The sequence below is a fragment of the Asterias amurensis genome, chromosome 10 (assembly GCF_032118995.1).
Source record: "Asterias amurensis chromosome 10, ASM3211899v1".
NCBI lineage: Eukaryota > Metazoa > Echinodermata > Asteroidea > Forcipulatida > Asteriidae > Asterias > Asterias amurensis.
Genome location: NC_092657.1, coordinates 13,906,443 through 13,923,193, shown reverse-complemented (window position 1 = coordinate 13,923,193; position 16,751 = coordinate 13,906,443). Strand labels below are relative to the sequence as shown.

The following is a 16,751-nucleotide window of genomic DNA, read 5'->3' as shown; positions in this document are numbered from 1 at the left end:
TTGTTACTAAAACGTATTTAAGAAGTAAATGGGATGAAAAAAAACAAAAAAAACAATTGATTTAACCGCCAAAGCGAAGGAAACATTTATCTGCGAAAATAGAACACTAGATTTGTACTAAACGATTAGTGGTACGTTGTGATCGTAACGTTTTGTACAAGTGGCAGATTATTTGAATTTTTGAGATACATGAAGAGTGTTAAACTTTGTAAGTTGCAAATTACCTTATCATTAATAATAGTGTACATTTTACGACCATGACTTCATCGACACTCACACGCGATGCAATATCTTAACTGATATCAAATCAGCCACAATGAGGTCACCGATCGGAGTAAACATCATGCCTTGAGGACAGAGCAAGCCACGAGCTACACAGCCGATGTGCTCACCTGATGCATCGTAATGATGTATCTCACAAATACCATCACCATCACCATCACCATCACCATCACCATCACCACCACCATCACCATCACCATCATCATCATCAACACCATCATCAACACCATCAACATCACTATCACCATCACCATCACCATCACCATCATCATCACCATCACCATCATCAACACCATCAACATCACTATCACAATCACCAAAACCATCACCATCACCATCACCATCACCATCACCATCATCATCATCAACACCATCAACATCACTATCACTATCACAATCACCATCACCATCACCATCACCATCACCATCACCATCACCATCACCATCACCATCACCATCACCATCACCATCACCATCACCATCATCATCACCATCACCATCATCAACACCATCAACATCACTATCACAATCACCATAACCATCACCATCACCATCACCATCACCATCACCATCATCATCATCAACACCATCAACATCACTATCACTATCACAATCACCATCACCATCACCATCACCATCACCATCACCATCACCATCACCATCACCATCACCATCACCATCACCATCACCATCACCATCATCATCACCATCACCATCATCAACACCATCAACATCACTATCACAATCACCATAACCATCACCATCATCGCATTCGATACACGCATATATATCCCCAGCATCATCACAGCACACACCAATCGGCTTTACCGGTTTGCCGTCAAGGGAGGTGCTGATATTGAACACCTCGTTTCCCATGAAATCCACACAAACTAGTTTCGACTCGAGGAGGTTTGTAAAGATCAGTTGCTCCTTGCTGTTAACAGATATAAAGCTTGGATTGTCGGTATCGCCAATATCATCATGATGTATTGTGGAAATGGTGGATCCATCCTTGTAATGAAGAGATATTACCTTTCTCCCACAGTCATACACTGCAATACGATCTTTCTTGTCAACAGCAATACCAGCGAGTATCTCTCTGACTGCCCCTCGACTTGATTCTGTGAGGGTCTGAACTTGCGAATGTATCGTAGTTCTCTATCATAAACCTTTACATCCTCTCCGTCTGTAACCAGAAGCAGGTCACCAGAGGTCACCGCAACACCGCCAGGGTCTTCTAGTTGTCCATCTTCTGTTCTACTTTGCACACCTTGAGATTTGTAACTACCATTCGATGTAAATGTGGATAATATTTGCCGTTTCGAATCAGTAACGACGATGTCATCGTTGCTTAAACAAGCAACGTCCCATGCAAACTTGAACTCCCCCTCACCTTCCCCACCCTCCCCCTCCCCCTCACCTTTACCAAACTCTGTCTTCACCTCCCACTTCTCTTCCTCTAGTATTTCACCGATATCCGCATAAGTGACGACATCATGACCTTTGAACCCGATGAATGACTTGCTGTGCTGCACTGTTTGAAACTTGAGCTCATTGTGGAATGTCAAGTTGTGCATAACCTTTGGCTTGAGGTCCAGTAGCTCAAAGTCATCAGCATGTTGCATCAAGTCTTTGACTGAAGCTACGATCTGCTCTGCACGGCTCATCTTATCGCTATTGCTGATTTGTATGCTGCCAAATTCCTCACCTCTTTCTTGACCGATTTGAGTTATTCTGTCTTGAAGGAGGCGAGATGCTTTTCTGATTTTGGCAACTTCCTCTTCCTCCTTAGCCACAATATCTCGAAGAGCCCGGTCGACCATGATCTGTAATCTATGCTGTGAGTGTTTGATAGAGTCATCCACTTCTTGGAACTGCTTGCGACATTCATCAAACTTCATCAAAACCTCTTCAACAGCTTGACGATAAGATCGAATGGAGTCTTTGATTTCAGTGAGTTTTGTTGTTTTGCGCTCTGTGTTCAAATGCCACACATTTCAGACAAACAAGCAAGTCACACGTGTCGCAATAAAAGCACAACTCCTGGTCAGTGTGTTTCCGGCATTTTTGAGAGCAATTTTTTTTCTGGTCTCTGGATCCCTCATTTGACGACCCGGCTGCATTCACGACTCGATGATGCCTGTTCATTTTTTTTTTTGGCGTGGTATTTCAAACAAGTCTTGCAAAAATTAGCTTCACAGTCAACACACCGTGAGACGGCTTCAAGACCTTCGTCGCATCCTTCGCAAATCGACACAAGAGGGTTAGGCCTAATGTCCACCTCGGGACCATCCGGATTGGTGACGTCATCAATAAGCGAGCTCAAGAGAAAGCAGTTGAGAAGAGCCGATGGTCCCTTATCTGGGATAGACGTTTCATCTCTACACACCGGGCAAGTGATACAATCCGTCTTTGGATCTTGTTCGTTTACAAGTTCCTGAAGACATTTTAAGCAGAAGCTGTGCTGGCAGTCCAGGATTTTCGGATCGATGAACCGAGTCAAGCAGATTGGGCATTCGATGTGTACATGTCTAATCTTGCAAGTGGTCTCAGTGTGAAGTGCAGCTTCGGCCATCTTGGTGAGACTGAAAGTAAAACGAATGTCGTTTTCAATAGTTCATACAATCAGTGATGTTAGACATTGGGTGGCAGCAGACTTACCGCAAAAAGAGCCGTTTGTTGAGAGTCGCGATAACTTGCGATTAGGAACGATTATCTGTATGTATAACAAACTCTAGGGTGAATGCACAGTGTGCTTCAAATTGGACCGACTTGCTTGGTTCACAAATGTTAATCAGCCACTTGACCATGTCGTACCTTCGTGTCAAAACTATCACAATGCAGAGCTCTGAACGAGTAAAATTACTCAGCACTCGGTAAAAAACAATGGACTTTTCCCATTCACATGACGAGGATTGTTGTCCTTTGTATGCCATAATAAATACACTGGTTTTATACTACCAACCTCTCCTCATTACTTGTTACCAAGTAAGGTTTTATGCTAATAATTATTTTAAGCAATTACCAATAGTGTCCATTGCCTTTAAAAAGATAATTGTAAAGCCTTGGTATGGGTTTAAGTGTGCCAATCGTTGGTTTGTAATTGAATATATTTTTTTAGTATGTCATTTAGCACAACAAATAACTAGGCAGCGCAGGGACGTCGTACGCGAATGGGCAACGCGTACGTAAAGCGCATGCGCCGCCATGTAAAAAAAAACCGCGGCAATGTGTGTTCTCTTAAAATTTAAATCTTTCCATAGTCACGCACCATCTCAAACATGTCTGCGCCCAGGGTGGCTTCAAAACGCAGAGCAAGTAAGCGCTCTAGTCAATATATATAGCTCTATGGTGGAAACTTATGTGAGATTGTTTTAACAAATGTAGCGGTTGTCCACGCATAAAGAGCACTTTTCAGTTGGGTTACACAATCTAAGAAACCTTACTGTCAGGAACGATACTGATTATCAAAAGATAAAAAACGTATTTTTTTTTTTTTCCAGAACCATGATACTTCGACTTAAAGAAAATTCTCTATAATGCATTTCACTATCCTAAGCTGCTGTACTTGTTACCAAATAAAACTGCAAAGTAAATAATTTTCACAGGCTTACCTAAAAGTTTACAGACCCTATTACGTTATAATACCAACTAAACCAACATGCAACTACACGATTTAACGTCCACACTCTAAACATACCCAAATCAGTGTGGCTTGTTTCCCGGGTCAAACTGACAAGCCTTTATGAAACTTTATGCCTGAGTTTGATTTCGGGATATTGACTCAAAGAATCGTCCCACTGGCCCTGTCGGCTTTGGCGCATACCGACCCGGTAACTGTTATACACTGCAATAATTGGGGTGTTAAACAGGTTGACACCGTAGGTGTTGTCATAATGTAGACATCGAAGAGGGAACCAAAATGTACACCATATATGGTAATACTAATAATAATACACAAGCATTTCTAAAGCGCCCCACGAAGAACGGAGCGCTTTACAAAGAAGAGGAACAAAGAAAACAGTGTTAAAATGGTGTTAAAATGGTGTTAAAATAACATTAAATTATACCCAAACAACTACATTTGGTGGTATTTTATCACCATGTGCAGTTAGTCTTGATTCTCTCTTTGGTGTGTATAAGTGACAACAACCCAGACGTAAATTTTAACACCCGAGTTTTTGCAGTGTATAAGAATCTTTAACCTGTGACCTTTGGTTTCCTACAACCATGTAATCCTCAACAACATTAAAGAGTTGTGTTTCAATAGCCCAAAATGAAATAATAAGATATATCTTTAATAGTCTTTAGCGCACATATCTACCTAACAAGGTACTCAGCGCGCTGAGTTATACAAACCTTCAGAAAGATAGGTTATTGAGGTGATGAATTCAGAGACCCAATTATGTAGCACCTTATAAGGGTTTACAAGGTGCTACGGCGCATACAACAGCCGCACCCAAAATAGCCTGCGTATAACTAGTCATAATGCGTTTTGTCAAAAGAGCGTGTGCAGTTCATTCCGTTATTGATCATACCATTAGACCAAGGGAAAGTAAACTCTTACCTGTTGTTAAGTGTGTCTACCAATGCTAATTTTGCACAGTGGCATCTCTGCTGAACTTTACAAAAGTGGATAACTGGCGGCAACAACGACGCATTCTGTACGAGAAACAACATTGATAATGTTCAAAACAGTGCATTTCTTTACCAAACCGTACTTCCAAATAACCAACTTTATAAACGTGTATGGGAACAAAAATGGCACATGAATTTTAACATTTCCAAGTGCTACGCCATGCAAATCACCCACAATTAAAGCAAAATCGACGCATCATACAATTTGAGAGACTCAACACTAGACAAAATCATCAACCACACATATCTAGGGGTAGAATTAAACAACAAATTAAGCTGGGCCAATCACATCCAGAAAGCTACCTCAAAAGCAAATCGTATTCTCGGTCTATTGCGCAGAAATCTCTACAGCTGTTCGCCCAAGGTCAAAGAAAGAGCCTACAAGACACTGGTAAGACCACGCCTAGAGTACTGCTCATCAATATGGGATCCTCACCAAAACACCTACAAAAATCAGTTGGAATAACAATAGCAATAGAAAAGATAGCGTCAGCAACCTGATATCACAACTCGACTGGGAACAACTTGAACACCGGCGGGCCATCCAACGCTTGTCACTCCTTTAAAACTCCGTTCACAAGCTTATTGCCATAGACACTGATTCACACCAGACCAAATCGCACACGGGAAGAGTTGGAACTAGACAACAGGCTGCAAATGCCTTCATCAAGCCTTCTGCACACAAAGACTGTTACAAATTCTCCTACCTCCCAAGATCCTTTGCAGAATGGAACAAACTACCGCAGGATATTCGCGACGCACCAACTATTAGTTTATAAAAGTAAACTTCAAGCTATGGATATGGGTAACATCATCAGGGGGGCTCACTTCATGTAAATCATTGCTGCTCAGTCACCTGCACGTCTACATCCCGATATGTGGAGATTGTGCAGTTAACCACCAGAACCAGAATAAAGTTGTGGAAGTTTCATACAACTAGAAAACCCAACCGTGTTAATATTGTCCAATATTTCATCGGGTCATTATACCGTATCAAGTGGTCATTATACCGTATACTAAGGTGGCTTGTTGCAACCAAGTCATTAGTTACGTTTGAATTTGTTCAGATCCTACAGTACGATGCCCACCCTTTCAAATTAACACGAATGTCATTGATAACTGCATGCAGTAGACCGTCGGCAAACGTGTACATTGTATACCTAATTTTGTCATGTTGATTTCATACGTTTGCTAAAGTTAACAACATTTCCAGAGGTTGCATTGCTTGTTTTGTTTTGTTTAATGGTCATTGGTATGTTAAATCGCACTTGTCAAAGGGTTTCACCTGTTTCTGAAAGAAACAAACTGAACGAGTAATTAACTAAAATTAGTTTTGTTCTTCTACTAGGTTAGATTGACAATTTATTGTGGAAAGTTTAATTTTTTGTTTAAAGCCATTGGACACTTTTGGTAAACAGTATCACAACTTCTTATATAAAGTAACAAACTTATTGAAATTTAGGCTCAAATGGTCATCGGAGTCGGGAGAAAATAACGGGAAAACCAACCCTTGTTTATGCACGTTGTGCAGTGTCATGACATGTGTTTAAAATAAATCCGTAATTCTCGTTATCGAAAATTTATATTGTTTTAATGTTTTCTCAAAGCATTTCATGGAATAAATTATGTTCCGAAAGTGTCAAATAGCTTTAACGGGCAATGTCATTAAACCAATTTTAGTTTGGAGGCGTTTACAAAATAAATATGTTAAACATCTTGAAACCAATAAATGCCAAACTTCTAAACACAAAGCATTGACCAATTAATCGAAACACAAATTGCCGGGACGGTTACACCCCCATGTCTCGACATATTGATGTTTACACATCCCCTGTCTCGACACTCCTGGTGTATCTTCAAAATAACCTAATAACACTACGTCTAATGTGTAAATGAATGAACATAGGTGTGTCGGAACGACATAGGCATATGTTTTCGTATTTCAAAGCCGTCGCTATATATAGGCCTAGGAACTTGTTGAAATTTGATGTATTGGTTGAAGTTTCAATTTCATTTAACAAGTGGTGCACGCTGTATGACGAAATATTTGTTTCAATGAAATCTGGCCGGTGTGTTTATGGAACTCAGTCTTGTAATAATTGATGCAATCATCAACAAAACATTTAGTATTCGCTGGCTTTATGGCATACTACTGGGGTAATTACCTCTAGTTGTTGTATTTGAATGACTGTGTTGTTCCAAAAAAAAGAGGAACACATAAACAAACAAAGGAAAACAACACAGCTCATAACAAAATAAATAATAAACTTGAATGTATGCACATGGTAGATATGGAACACCCTTCCACTGTTCTCCCAATACCCTTGTCACTTTGCCAACACTGTATAGGCCTACCTGATCATTATATTCCCTAATGATCGTAGATGTGCACTAATTTGTGTTCCTTTATCAGTGTGAACCATATCGCTAGACTAATGCCAATCCAAGTACGACCGATTTTGTTTGCTTTGTCAGAAGTGACATAAAGTCCGGCTATTAGGACAATGGCTCGTTACGTATCAGGTAAACAAATAATATTGGTAAACTTAAATGGAAATTGTTCAAAATGCTATGGATCATTACGTCTCAGGTAAACAAAAATAATGTTGGTAAATTTATATGAAAACTGTTGAAATGCTATGGATCATTAACTATGAACTATAAATAGGCTAATCGGTCAGCTTTCAATTGGTGACGTGGCCGTATTTTCCCTTGCAACCAGCGACACTTGACAACCGCCATTTTGCAACCTACAACATTTGGTTCTAAGACTTAGCGGACTGTGTCTTGTAAGACGCAAAATACTTTGCTACAAACCCTCATAGTTATAATGTTGTGACCCTTTCATTATTTGTATAATGTGTAAGGTGATATAGAGGCTAAAGCAGTTTATGTTTCTTGAACAATTATCTTCGATTCCTGTAAAATATCTACAAAATGCAGATAGAACTTAACCGGTATTCATTACTGAAAATATTACAAAATAACGAATACTTATTAATACCATGTATATTTCCACTGATAAATTAAATAACTTGTCTTCTGTTAACTTAGTGACCGCAACATGTCTTTAGAAAAATTAGTTGTCGGAATATGTTCTTAGTTCGGGGCACACGATTTGTTCACGATAAAAATATTCGTCAATAATCTCGAAGCGATTAGAATAGCATCAACAGTGATTGATTTCTTAGTTTATTTTACAAAATATAACTTAAATGATGACTAAAAAAAGAATATGCAAATCAAGAAAACTATTTGACATTTAGTTCGAACCGTAAATAATCAAATCAAAACAACCTAATGCAACGGTGCCGGTAAAATTGTAAATAGCCCAAGCAAAACCTTTGGTGGTGGTGGGGGGGGGTGGGGGGGGGGGGGCTACTATCCTTACTCGCAGCTAGAGCTGAATTGCGACGGACGCGGCTGCAACGTGTTTGGGAAGCAGGCATGCTAGGGCGCTTTTGGCTGCCAGCCGCATCAACCCATTATGACCGCGGAGCAGAGCCAAGATCGAAAATGTTAGATTTTTCTTAGCCTTGCTCAAGGCAGTCGCATTATTCACTCCAAAAAGACACCGCTGCAAACCCACCCGTATACACTGTGCTTACTGTGTGTATTCAAACCGCACGACCCATCCATATACACCGTCACATCGCTCAACGCACACCGTACGACTACTGTGCACAAGTAATTCGCACTCGTACCACCAACCCGCATGCGGAGGCCGTGCATGCGGATAGTGTACGGGGCATCGTGCGATGTGGTTACACACATTTTACGCACAGTGTATACGGTTTTATACAGCGGCGGTCTTTTTTCGGAGTGAATAATTCCACTGCCTTGAGCAAGGCTAGATTTTTCCCGAGGGAGGAAAACCGATGGTCTGGAAAACCCTCGTGAAATAACATATACCCAACGCACAACTCAACTCACTTATGGCCCAGGCCGGGAATCGAACGCACAAGCCAACCATGCCACCCTAACAAATAATGGTTTGATGAAACTTTGCTCTGAGTTCAATTTGTCCGATAAATCTCGGTGGCTGTGGCACATACTGACCAGAGACTTCTTCAGGGGCATTTGATCAGTGACATTGGGTTTCCTATGCACACTTTTACAACATTGTGTTTTGGTTTCCCAAATAGCCTGAATACAACTTCCAGAACGCATTTCATTACATGAGCGTGTACTTATCCTTACAATAAACTGGTAGAATCATGATATCTTTTTTGTTTTTCACAACAATATTAACAATAACAATAACCAGTTTTTATACACCCGGAGGGCATCTCAAGGCGCTTCCAACATTATTATCCCAGCGGGAGATGGTCACTGTGCCTTAATTAATTCCTTAAAGGGACACACCAACTCACCGTTTACTCATTTTAGGGGTGTATAATCATAAATAATGTTTTTTAGATGGTTGCTGTAAAAAAAGAAAACACATCAAAAAGTCACGTAGTTAGCAAACAATGATTAAAAAAAAAAACTAAAACGGTAAAAGGCCAGCGTATATGTGTTTCCAGCCGTTGCAACTGTCAAATCTTCGTGACATTGTTGCACAATGTTGCAAGTAGACTGGTGTTTTGTTTACAGCAACGTTTTACTATGACACAACATAAGGATCCAGTATATCCGTGTATTATAAACAACCAGCATAAATATACGGGGCAGGCAAATCATTCGACGATGGAGGTAAACATTCTTGTTTAGACGTACATTTAAAGATCGTCACGAAAAACACACAGAAATTAACCCAGAATACGAAGGGACAGTGACAAGTCAAAAAAGCTTTCCTGGCCCCTATAAACTAGGCCTCCTACCGCATAGCCATGATGCAGTTTGAAATGCGATCGAGGCTATTACGTGCCACGACGTGCCAGGACCCAGTTTCATAATGCCTGCATAGTGGCACAAACATTTTGCTTGGCACAAACATATTTTTGTTTGTCTCCGGGGAAGGGAATCTTGAGGGATTCAAAAGCGTCCTTGTGGGAATGTATTTTGAAACGTAAGCGTATATAGATTCAAATCTTGAAACTTAAGCCAAGCTTGACTCAGGATTGAAAGCGTACACTTTGATTATAGCGTAACTGGAACGTAACCATATCTTTTTGAACGTTACCAAGTTTTTGGGAACGTTAGCATATCTTGGAACGTAAGCATAGCTGGGTATTTTGGAACGCAAACGTAGCTGCGTATGCAACGTAAGCTTGACTTGACTCAGGATTGAAAGCGTACCTTTTGTTATTACAGCGTAACTTGAAGAAACATAAGCAAAACTTTGAATGTAAGCGTAGCTGAGTAGCTGTGTAGCTTAGAACGTAAACGTACCTGCGTATGGAACGCAAGTGTAACTTGACTCAGGATTGTAAGCGTACCTTTTGTAATTATAGCGTTAATTGAATGAACGTGAGCAAAAATAGAAAGTAAGCGTAGCTTGGAACCTAAGCATATATTGGAAGGTAAGTGCAGCTGGGTATATTGGAGCGTAAACGTAGCTGCGTATGGAACGTAAGCGTCGCTTGACTCGGGCCTGAAAACGTACATTTTGATGTCATAGCGCAATTTGACGGAATGTAAGCAAAACTTGGAATGTAAGTGTAGCTTGGAACGTAAGTATATCTTGGAACGTAAGCATATCTTGGAAGGTAAGCGTAGCTGGGTATCTTGGAACGGAAACGTAGCTGTGCGTACGGAAAGTGTAGCTTGACTCGGGTTTGAAAACGTATGTGTTGATATTATAGCGAAACTTGAAGGAAAGTAAGCGTAGCTGAGTAGCTGCGTAGCCTGGAACGTAACCAAATAATACCTCAACAATCTCAAAAATAACACTTAATTAACATAATTAAAACATATTTATTTTTCTACAAAATTTAGCTTTGAGGGAATTTTGTTTTATCATTATTTTTTTGCTCCCATGCCGATGCGCTGTAAAACACGCTTCCGTTGCACGGACTATCTGAATGAAAATTGTACGTCCCGCAACCTGTTTTACATAGTTTCTTTTGCAAAATATTCATGAGTAATTGTAACAAAAAAATATAAAGTTTAAATATAAATATAAAGTAATTTGTTTTTTTAATTTATTTGTTTGCGGCTGGAAGTAAAACTATCTCCGAAGATCACGTGGGTTATTCGAACCAACAAAGTTGTTCCGATAACCCATGTGACGTTCGTTTTGTTTGTTTAATGCGTTAAAACTGCCAAATTGGATGGTTTATGTTAGCAACTATTCTTCTCCATTCCTAGAAGACCTTTACAATCATGTTTTAGTGTATTTTATAGCCTAAATAGCTCAACGAAGCCGCTGTGTCCCTTTAAACCATCTGAACTCCCTGGTGGTGAGTACGCAGCCTGTGCAACATGCGCTTCTCGGCTTATCGCTTAACAATCACAAGAACCATCTCTCTCAACAGATGCGGTTGGTTGTTTGGCGCCCTTTTCTAGCGTGTATTCATTATTGCTGAGTTGTTCTGAAGCTGATGTTGTCCCGAGTGGACGTGTTTTTGAGAAGTTGAATAAAAGTTGTGAGTTAAGAATATCTGATTGTCGTTATATTTTCATGTTGGCGTTTAGTGACAGGTTTAAACAAGAACCCAATTTAGTTCACGCTACACTACTCACACAATATCACTGTCAATGTAACAAAATGCGGTATTCCTACGTTTGACATCATCAATTTTGTTTTAATTACCTGAAAACTCCCAACAAAAAGAAATTAGGAGCCATGAAACAAAACATAGCATTACATTGGCACGTTGCGATCTTAAGAAATAACGGAATCGACACGAGGTGAACCGACTGACAAACCCACGATGACAAACATGTACTTTGATGTCTTGCTCCAAACCCCTTCCAAGCTCACGGCGAGACCCGCAAGCTGGGAGTTCATAGCGCCCGGGATTACACCTCCCACGAGACACGGCATGTGCGGTACGTGATATGCCCCAAGGCTTTCGTTTCGATTGCTTCCATGCCGAGGCGCTGTAAAACACGCTTCCGTTGCACGGACTCTCTGAATGAGAATATTACGTTCCTTTTTTCATAATTATTTACAGTTTTCACCCGCAACTTGTATACGTAGTCTCTTTTGTCAAATATCCATGAATAGTTGTAACAAAAAAATATAAAATTTGGTGTAGTAATTTATTTTTAATTTATGTTTATACGGCTGTAAGTAAAGCTCTCCGAAGGTCACGTGGGTTATCCGAACCAAAAAAGTGGTTCCGATAACCCACGTGACCTTCGTTTAAAAAATAAATGCGTTAAAACGGCCAAATTTGATGTTTTTTTTAGCAACTATTCTTCTCCATTCCTGTAGCCTAAATAGCCCAACGAAGCCGGTGTGTCCCTTTAAACCATCTCAGCTACATGGTGGGCAGTAAGCAGCCTGTTCAACATGCGCTACTCGGCTAAATCAATCACAAGAACCATCTCTGGCCTCACAGGTACCCATTTACCCCTGGGTGGAGAGAAGTAGTTATAGTTAAGTGTCACGCACGGGCTTCGAACCCACACTCTGCTGAACAGAAGCACCACAGATTGAGTTCGGTGCTCTTATCCGCTCGGCCATGACACCCTCAACGCCTGACCTGTCAGATTTTATACTATTTGGTCACATGTATCAATGAACATAACATAGACCGGGTGGTGTTTTTGGCTTGCGGTAACACCTTGCTGGGAAGATTATGTTCATTGAGATAGTGTATTGCTGTAAATTCTTCTTCTTCTTTGTGTTACAGCAAACCAACTTGATACCTCACCATGCATTGCCTCTTAAATTTACACACCGGCTGAATTTGGCTATTTGGGCTATAAAATAGTTAGGACTTCAAATGGATTCCAGGAATGGAAAAAAAAAACAGGCGCTAAAAAATCATCAAATTTAGCCGTTTAAGCATTTAGTGATAGTAAAAACCACAAATTGGTTCTAATAATCACGTGATCATCCGAGTTAGTTTCTAGCCGTAGAAAAGCTGATTCGTTGAACTAAATTTAATTATTTTGTTTACAATTTTTAATGAGTATAATTATTTAAAAAAAAAAAATAAAATGTTATCAGGCTGTGGATACAAATCGTAAATAATGGTCAAAAATCGAACGTAAGGTTATAACATTCAGAATAATTCAGAGTTTATTGTAAAGCCCCACGGCGTGGAGCAATTGGAACGTAAGCCTTGAGGCGTACCGCCCATGCCGTGTCTCGTGGGGGGCTGGAGGTGTAATCGCCCGCGCTACGAACTGCGGGTCTAGCCATGAGCTTGGGAGGGGTTGGGAGCCAGACATCAAAATACATGTTTGTCATCGTGGGTTTGTCAGTCGGTTGTCGAATCCGATATGTATTATGATCGCAACTTTCCAATTTCTATTTTGTTACGAGTTTTCAGGTAATTAAAACAGATTGATGTTTTCAAAACGTAATGATACCGCCGTTTGTTATTTTGTCGGTGTTATTGTGAGAGTAGCATAATAAACAATGTTTCATACAGAAACAAATCACAAATAACGGAGCCCATCGATCGTAAAAAAGACATGTAAATAAACTTGTTTTTTTCATAAAACGTTAAAGACTCTGGACACTTTTGGTAATTGTCAAAGACCAGTCTTCTCACTTGCTGCATCTCAACATATGCATAAAATAACAAACCTGTGAAAATCTGAAAAAAGTTGCGAGATAATAATGAAAAAAAACACAAAAAAAACAACCTTGTCACACGAAGTTGTGTGCGTTCAGATGCTTGATTTCGAGACCTCAAACTCTAAATCTGAGGTCTCGTTACTTCAAAGGGAGCCGTTTCCCAAAGTGTTTTATACTATACCAAACCAATAGTGTCCACTGCCTTTATAAACACAAATAATGATACAACCAAATTCCCTCAAAGTAGAATTTTGTCAAACAAAATGTTAATTTTGAATTATGTGAATGAAATGTTATTTTGACAGTTTTGAGGTTATGATTTACTTGGGCGAGTGGAAGTTATTACTCGGCTATAGTCGTGCCTCAAATAGCTGGGACTTCGACTAGTCGCAAAACTTGAACTCCCATTGTCCAACATCCATGGCGACATTATGTTTGCAGAAGGCGCAATAAAATAAAACTCGTACTGAAATGATTGAAGAATTTTGTAAATGATGTCTGGTGGTGTTTTGTAAAAAGTTGTTGTGAACAGTCGTGAGCGACAAAAGTGGTTAACCAATTCGATCGCGACTACTTTTATAATACATAGTCGTAGCAGCACGATTAACCGAGTGGGTTGAATAGCGGTAGTCGCGACTCGACTAAGCAATCAAAAGCAGTCGCAATTTCCCATGAGTTGTTCCAAAAAGATATGGTTACTTTTCAAGATATACGCAGCTACGCTTACATTCCAAGATATGCTTTCGTTCCTTCAAGTTACGCTATAATTCCATCAAAAGGTACGCTTTCAATCCCGATTCAAGCCATACGCTAACATTCAAAGATACACAGCTACGCTTACGTTCCAAGATACGCTTTTGTCACAAGTCCACAACATTTGAAGTTAATTTAAGTAAAATATATTATATAGTCTATATAGGCTCACCTTAAGTTGTAGACTTATTTGTGACTAAATGCCCACTGCGTAAAGCTGCATTTCTTTGCTGAGCTGAATTCCACTTGACCAAAACATAAACTTTAGAAGTATGTCTTCACAAACAATGCACTACTTTACTAACCGTAATTCCAAATAATCATTTTTATATATTGGAAAAAACTGCACTAGTTTCACACAACTGGAAAAACTCATCCGTATTAATAGAGTTCAATTGATACAAGGGTCGTTTCTCAATCTAAGGTGGCCTGTTGCAACCATTGCAATTGTTGTGGAATAGGACTTTAAATTATTGCGAAAAGCTCAATTTAATTTGATAACTTATGAATGTAGAGTTAGACGGATTTGAAACTCGACGTTTCGATCAGTATGCTAATTGTCCAGGCGACGATCAGAGCAAACTCTTTTCGGAATCACCGCAACTAAATTAGGGATTTTAATTACATGTTGTTACGGTAAGCCTTACTATACTAACTAATTCAAAGTGGATTTGACAATATTTTCCTTTGAATCCAGATTTCATTAACCAATAAAAACAATAAAAATAAGGGGATATGATCATGCTAGGGACAGCTTACAAATACATGAAAAATAGGGCAATGTCATTTTAACAAATACTTGTTACCAATCACTCTCCTATAAATTATAAAATGAAACTCTTGACCAATCCGTTGATGAACAATGTCAAACTTGTGGGAAAAACAAAAACGATTAGGGCACGGCGAGTTAAACTTCAAAATTGCATAGACGCTTGGGAAGTTAGCCCCTTTATCTTTCTGCCCCCCCCCTGCCCCCCCCCCCCCCCCCACAACAAAGCTATATCAAACAATACTACACAGGACAGCTCACAACTTTTAATTGTGTACCCGTGGTAGATATTGGGCACCGTACATTCCTGTACAGTAAAAACAAAACTCATAACATCACCATGAACTCTATGCATGATCATCACATAAAATGGACATTTTTATTTGTGGCAACAACACTACTGGTGTTGTTTGTGTTCCCAGAAGCCCGACGATGTCAACCATACCACTTGACTGATAACAATACAAGCACTAACTAGTTGTGTAAGTGTGTTATTTATAGTGTGGTGTTAAGTCCGTTTTGGGGACTAATTATCGTTATGCGTCTCGGTAAATATTTATTTTGGCAAACTATGATGGCAACACGTCCCACCTCTAATGTCATCAAACTGTGTGGGCTTACACTCTATACATGTATGTTACTTCTGTTTGCTCCTATTTTGGTACTAGTTAAAACATCAAGCGCAAGTTATACAAAGAACCAACAAATAATCAAAACAAAAGCCGTGTATAATAATAAGTAAATTGAATGGTGGATGCACATCTTGGATGGAAATAATCTCGCGTGTTCCTTTTTGAAGTTCAATAATTTGGCCAATGGACCAGTTTTAATAAAGGCGGTCCCTCTATTTGTCAACCTTTTTTACAATTAAACCCTAAAAAGGAGACTTTAGTTATAAAGGCGACGGAGACTGTCTTTAAGCTGCCGCTGCAGTGGTCGGATGCCTTTATTCAATCATAATGCTCAATAGTTAACATACAGCCGTCTTAAACAGCGCTCTCAGCGCTCAATAATGCTCAATAGTTAACATAAATTAATGATTACAATCATTTTGAAAACAATTATTATGCTCTTATAATCTCCCTCGACTCTCAATTATTATTATTATTATTATTTTTGTTTATCACACGATTCTGTGATCTTCTAAATGAGAAACTTTTGAACAGTAGGTGGAAGCAGACTTCTAGTTATATTCCCATTTCTTACGCCCTTCTGAGCACGCGCACGAAACAAATAAGAATATAAATTGTAATGTTTCTGGGTGACGTCACCACTTTGGGCTTATTGCATGGTCACGTATGACGTCTGCACGTTCTTACCTGACGTGACAAAAATGGTAAACTCACGTATGCTAAAAATTTGAAATTTTTTAAACGCAATTTTCTGACGTTCACGTTCACGTGTTTGGTCGCTTATAATAAGGCTGAAGCCAAGAAGCGTACAAAAGTTACCGTAATATGGCAAACATCACTTGGATAAAAAACATTCCATATGTACATCGCAAAAATAATGTCTCAGTACCGTTCAAACTGACCAATAATGTCTCAGTGCCGTTCAAACTGACCAATCATGTCTCAGTACCGTTCAAACTGACAAATTATGTCTCAGTACCGTTCAAACTGACAATTTCATTATTGAACATTAATTTGGTCAATATACATACAACAG

General features: G+C 39.5%; 1 protein-coding gene, 1 long non-coding RNA gene and 1 pseudogene across 2 annotated transcripts in view; 1 reads left to right on the top strand and 2 right to left on the bottom strand.

The window, feature by feature from the left end:
• The window catches only part of LOC139942967 (uncharacterized), a 521,441-nt gene that overhangs the window by 77,659 nt on the left and 427,031 nt on the right, over positions 1–16,751 (top strand). The window lies entirely within an intron of this gene.
• Positions 1–16,751, bottom strand: part of LOC139943389 (uncharacterized) — a 138,373-nt gene that overhangs the window by 17,061 nt on the left and 104,561 nt on the right. The window lies entirely within an intron of this gene.
• Positions 274–4,942, bottom strand: LOC139943388 (uncharacterized; annotated as a pseudogene).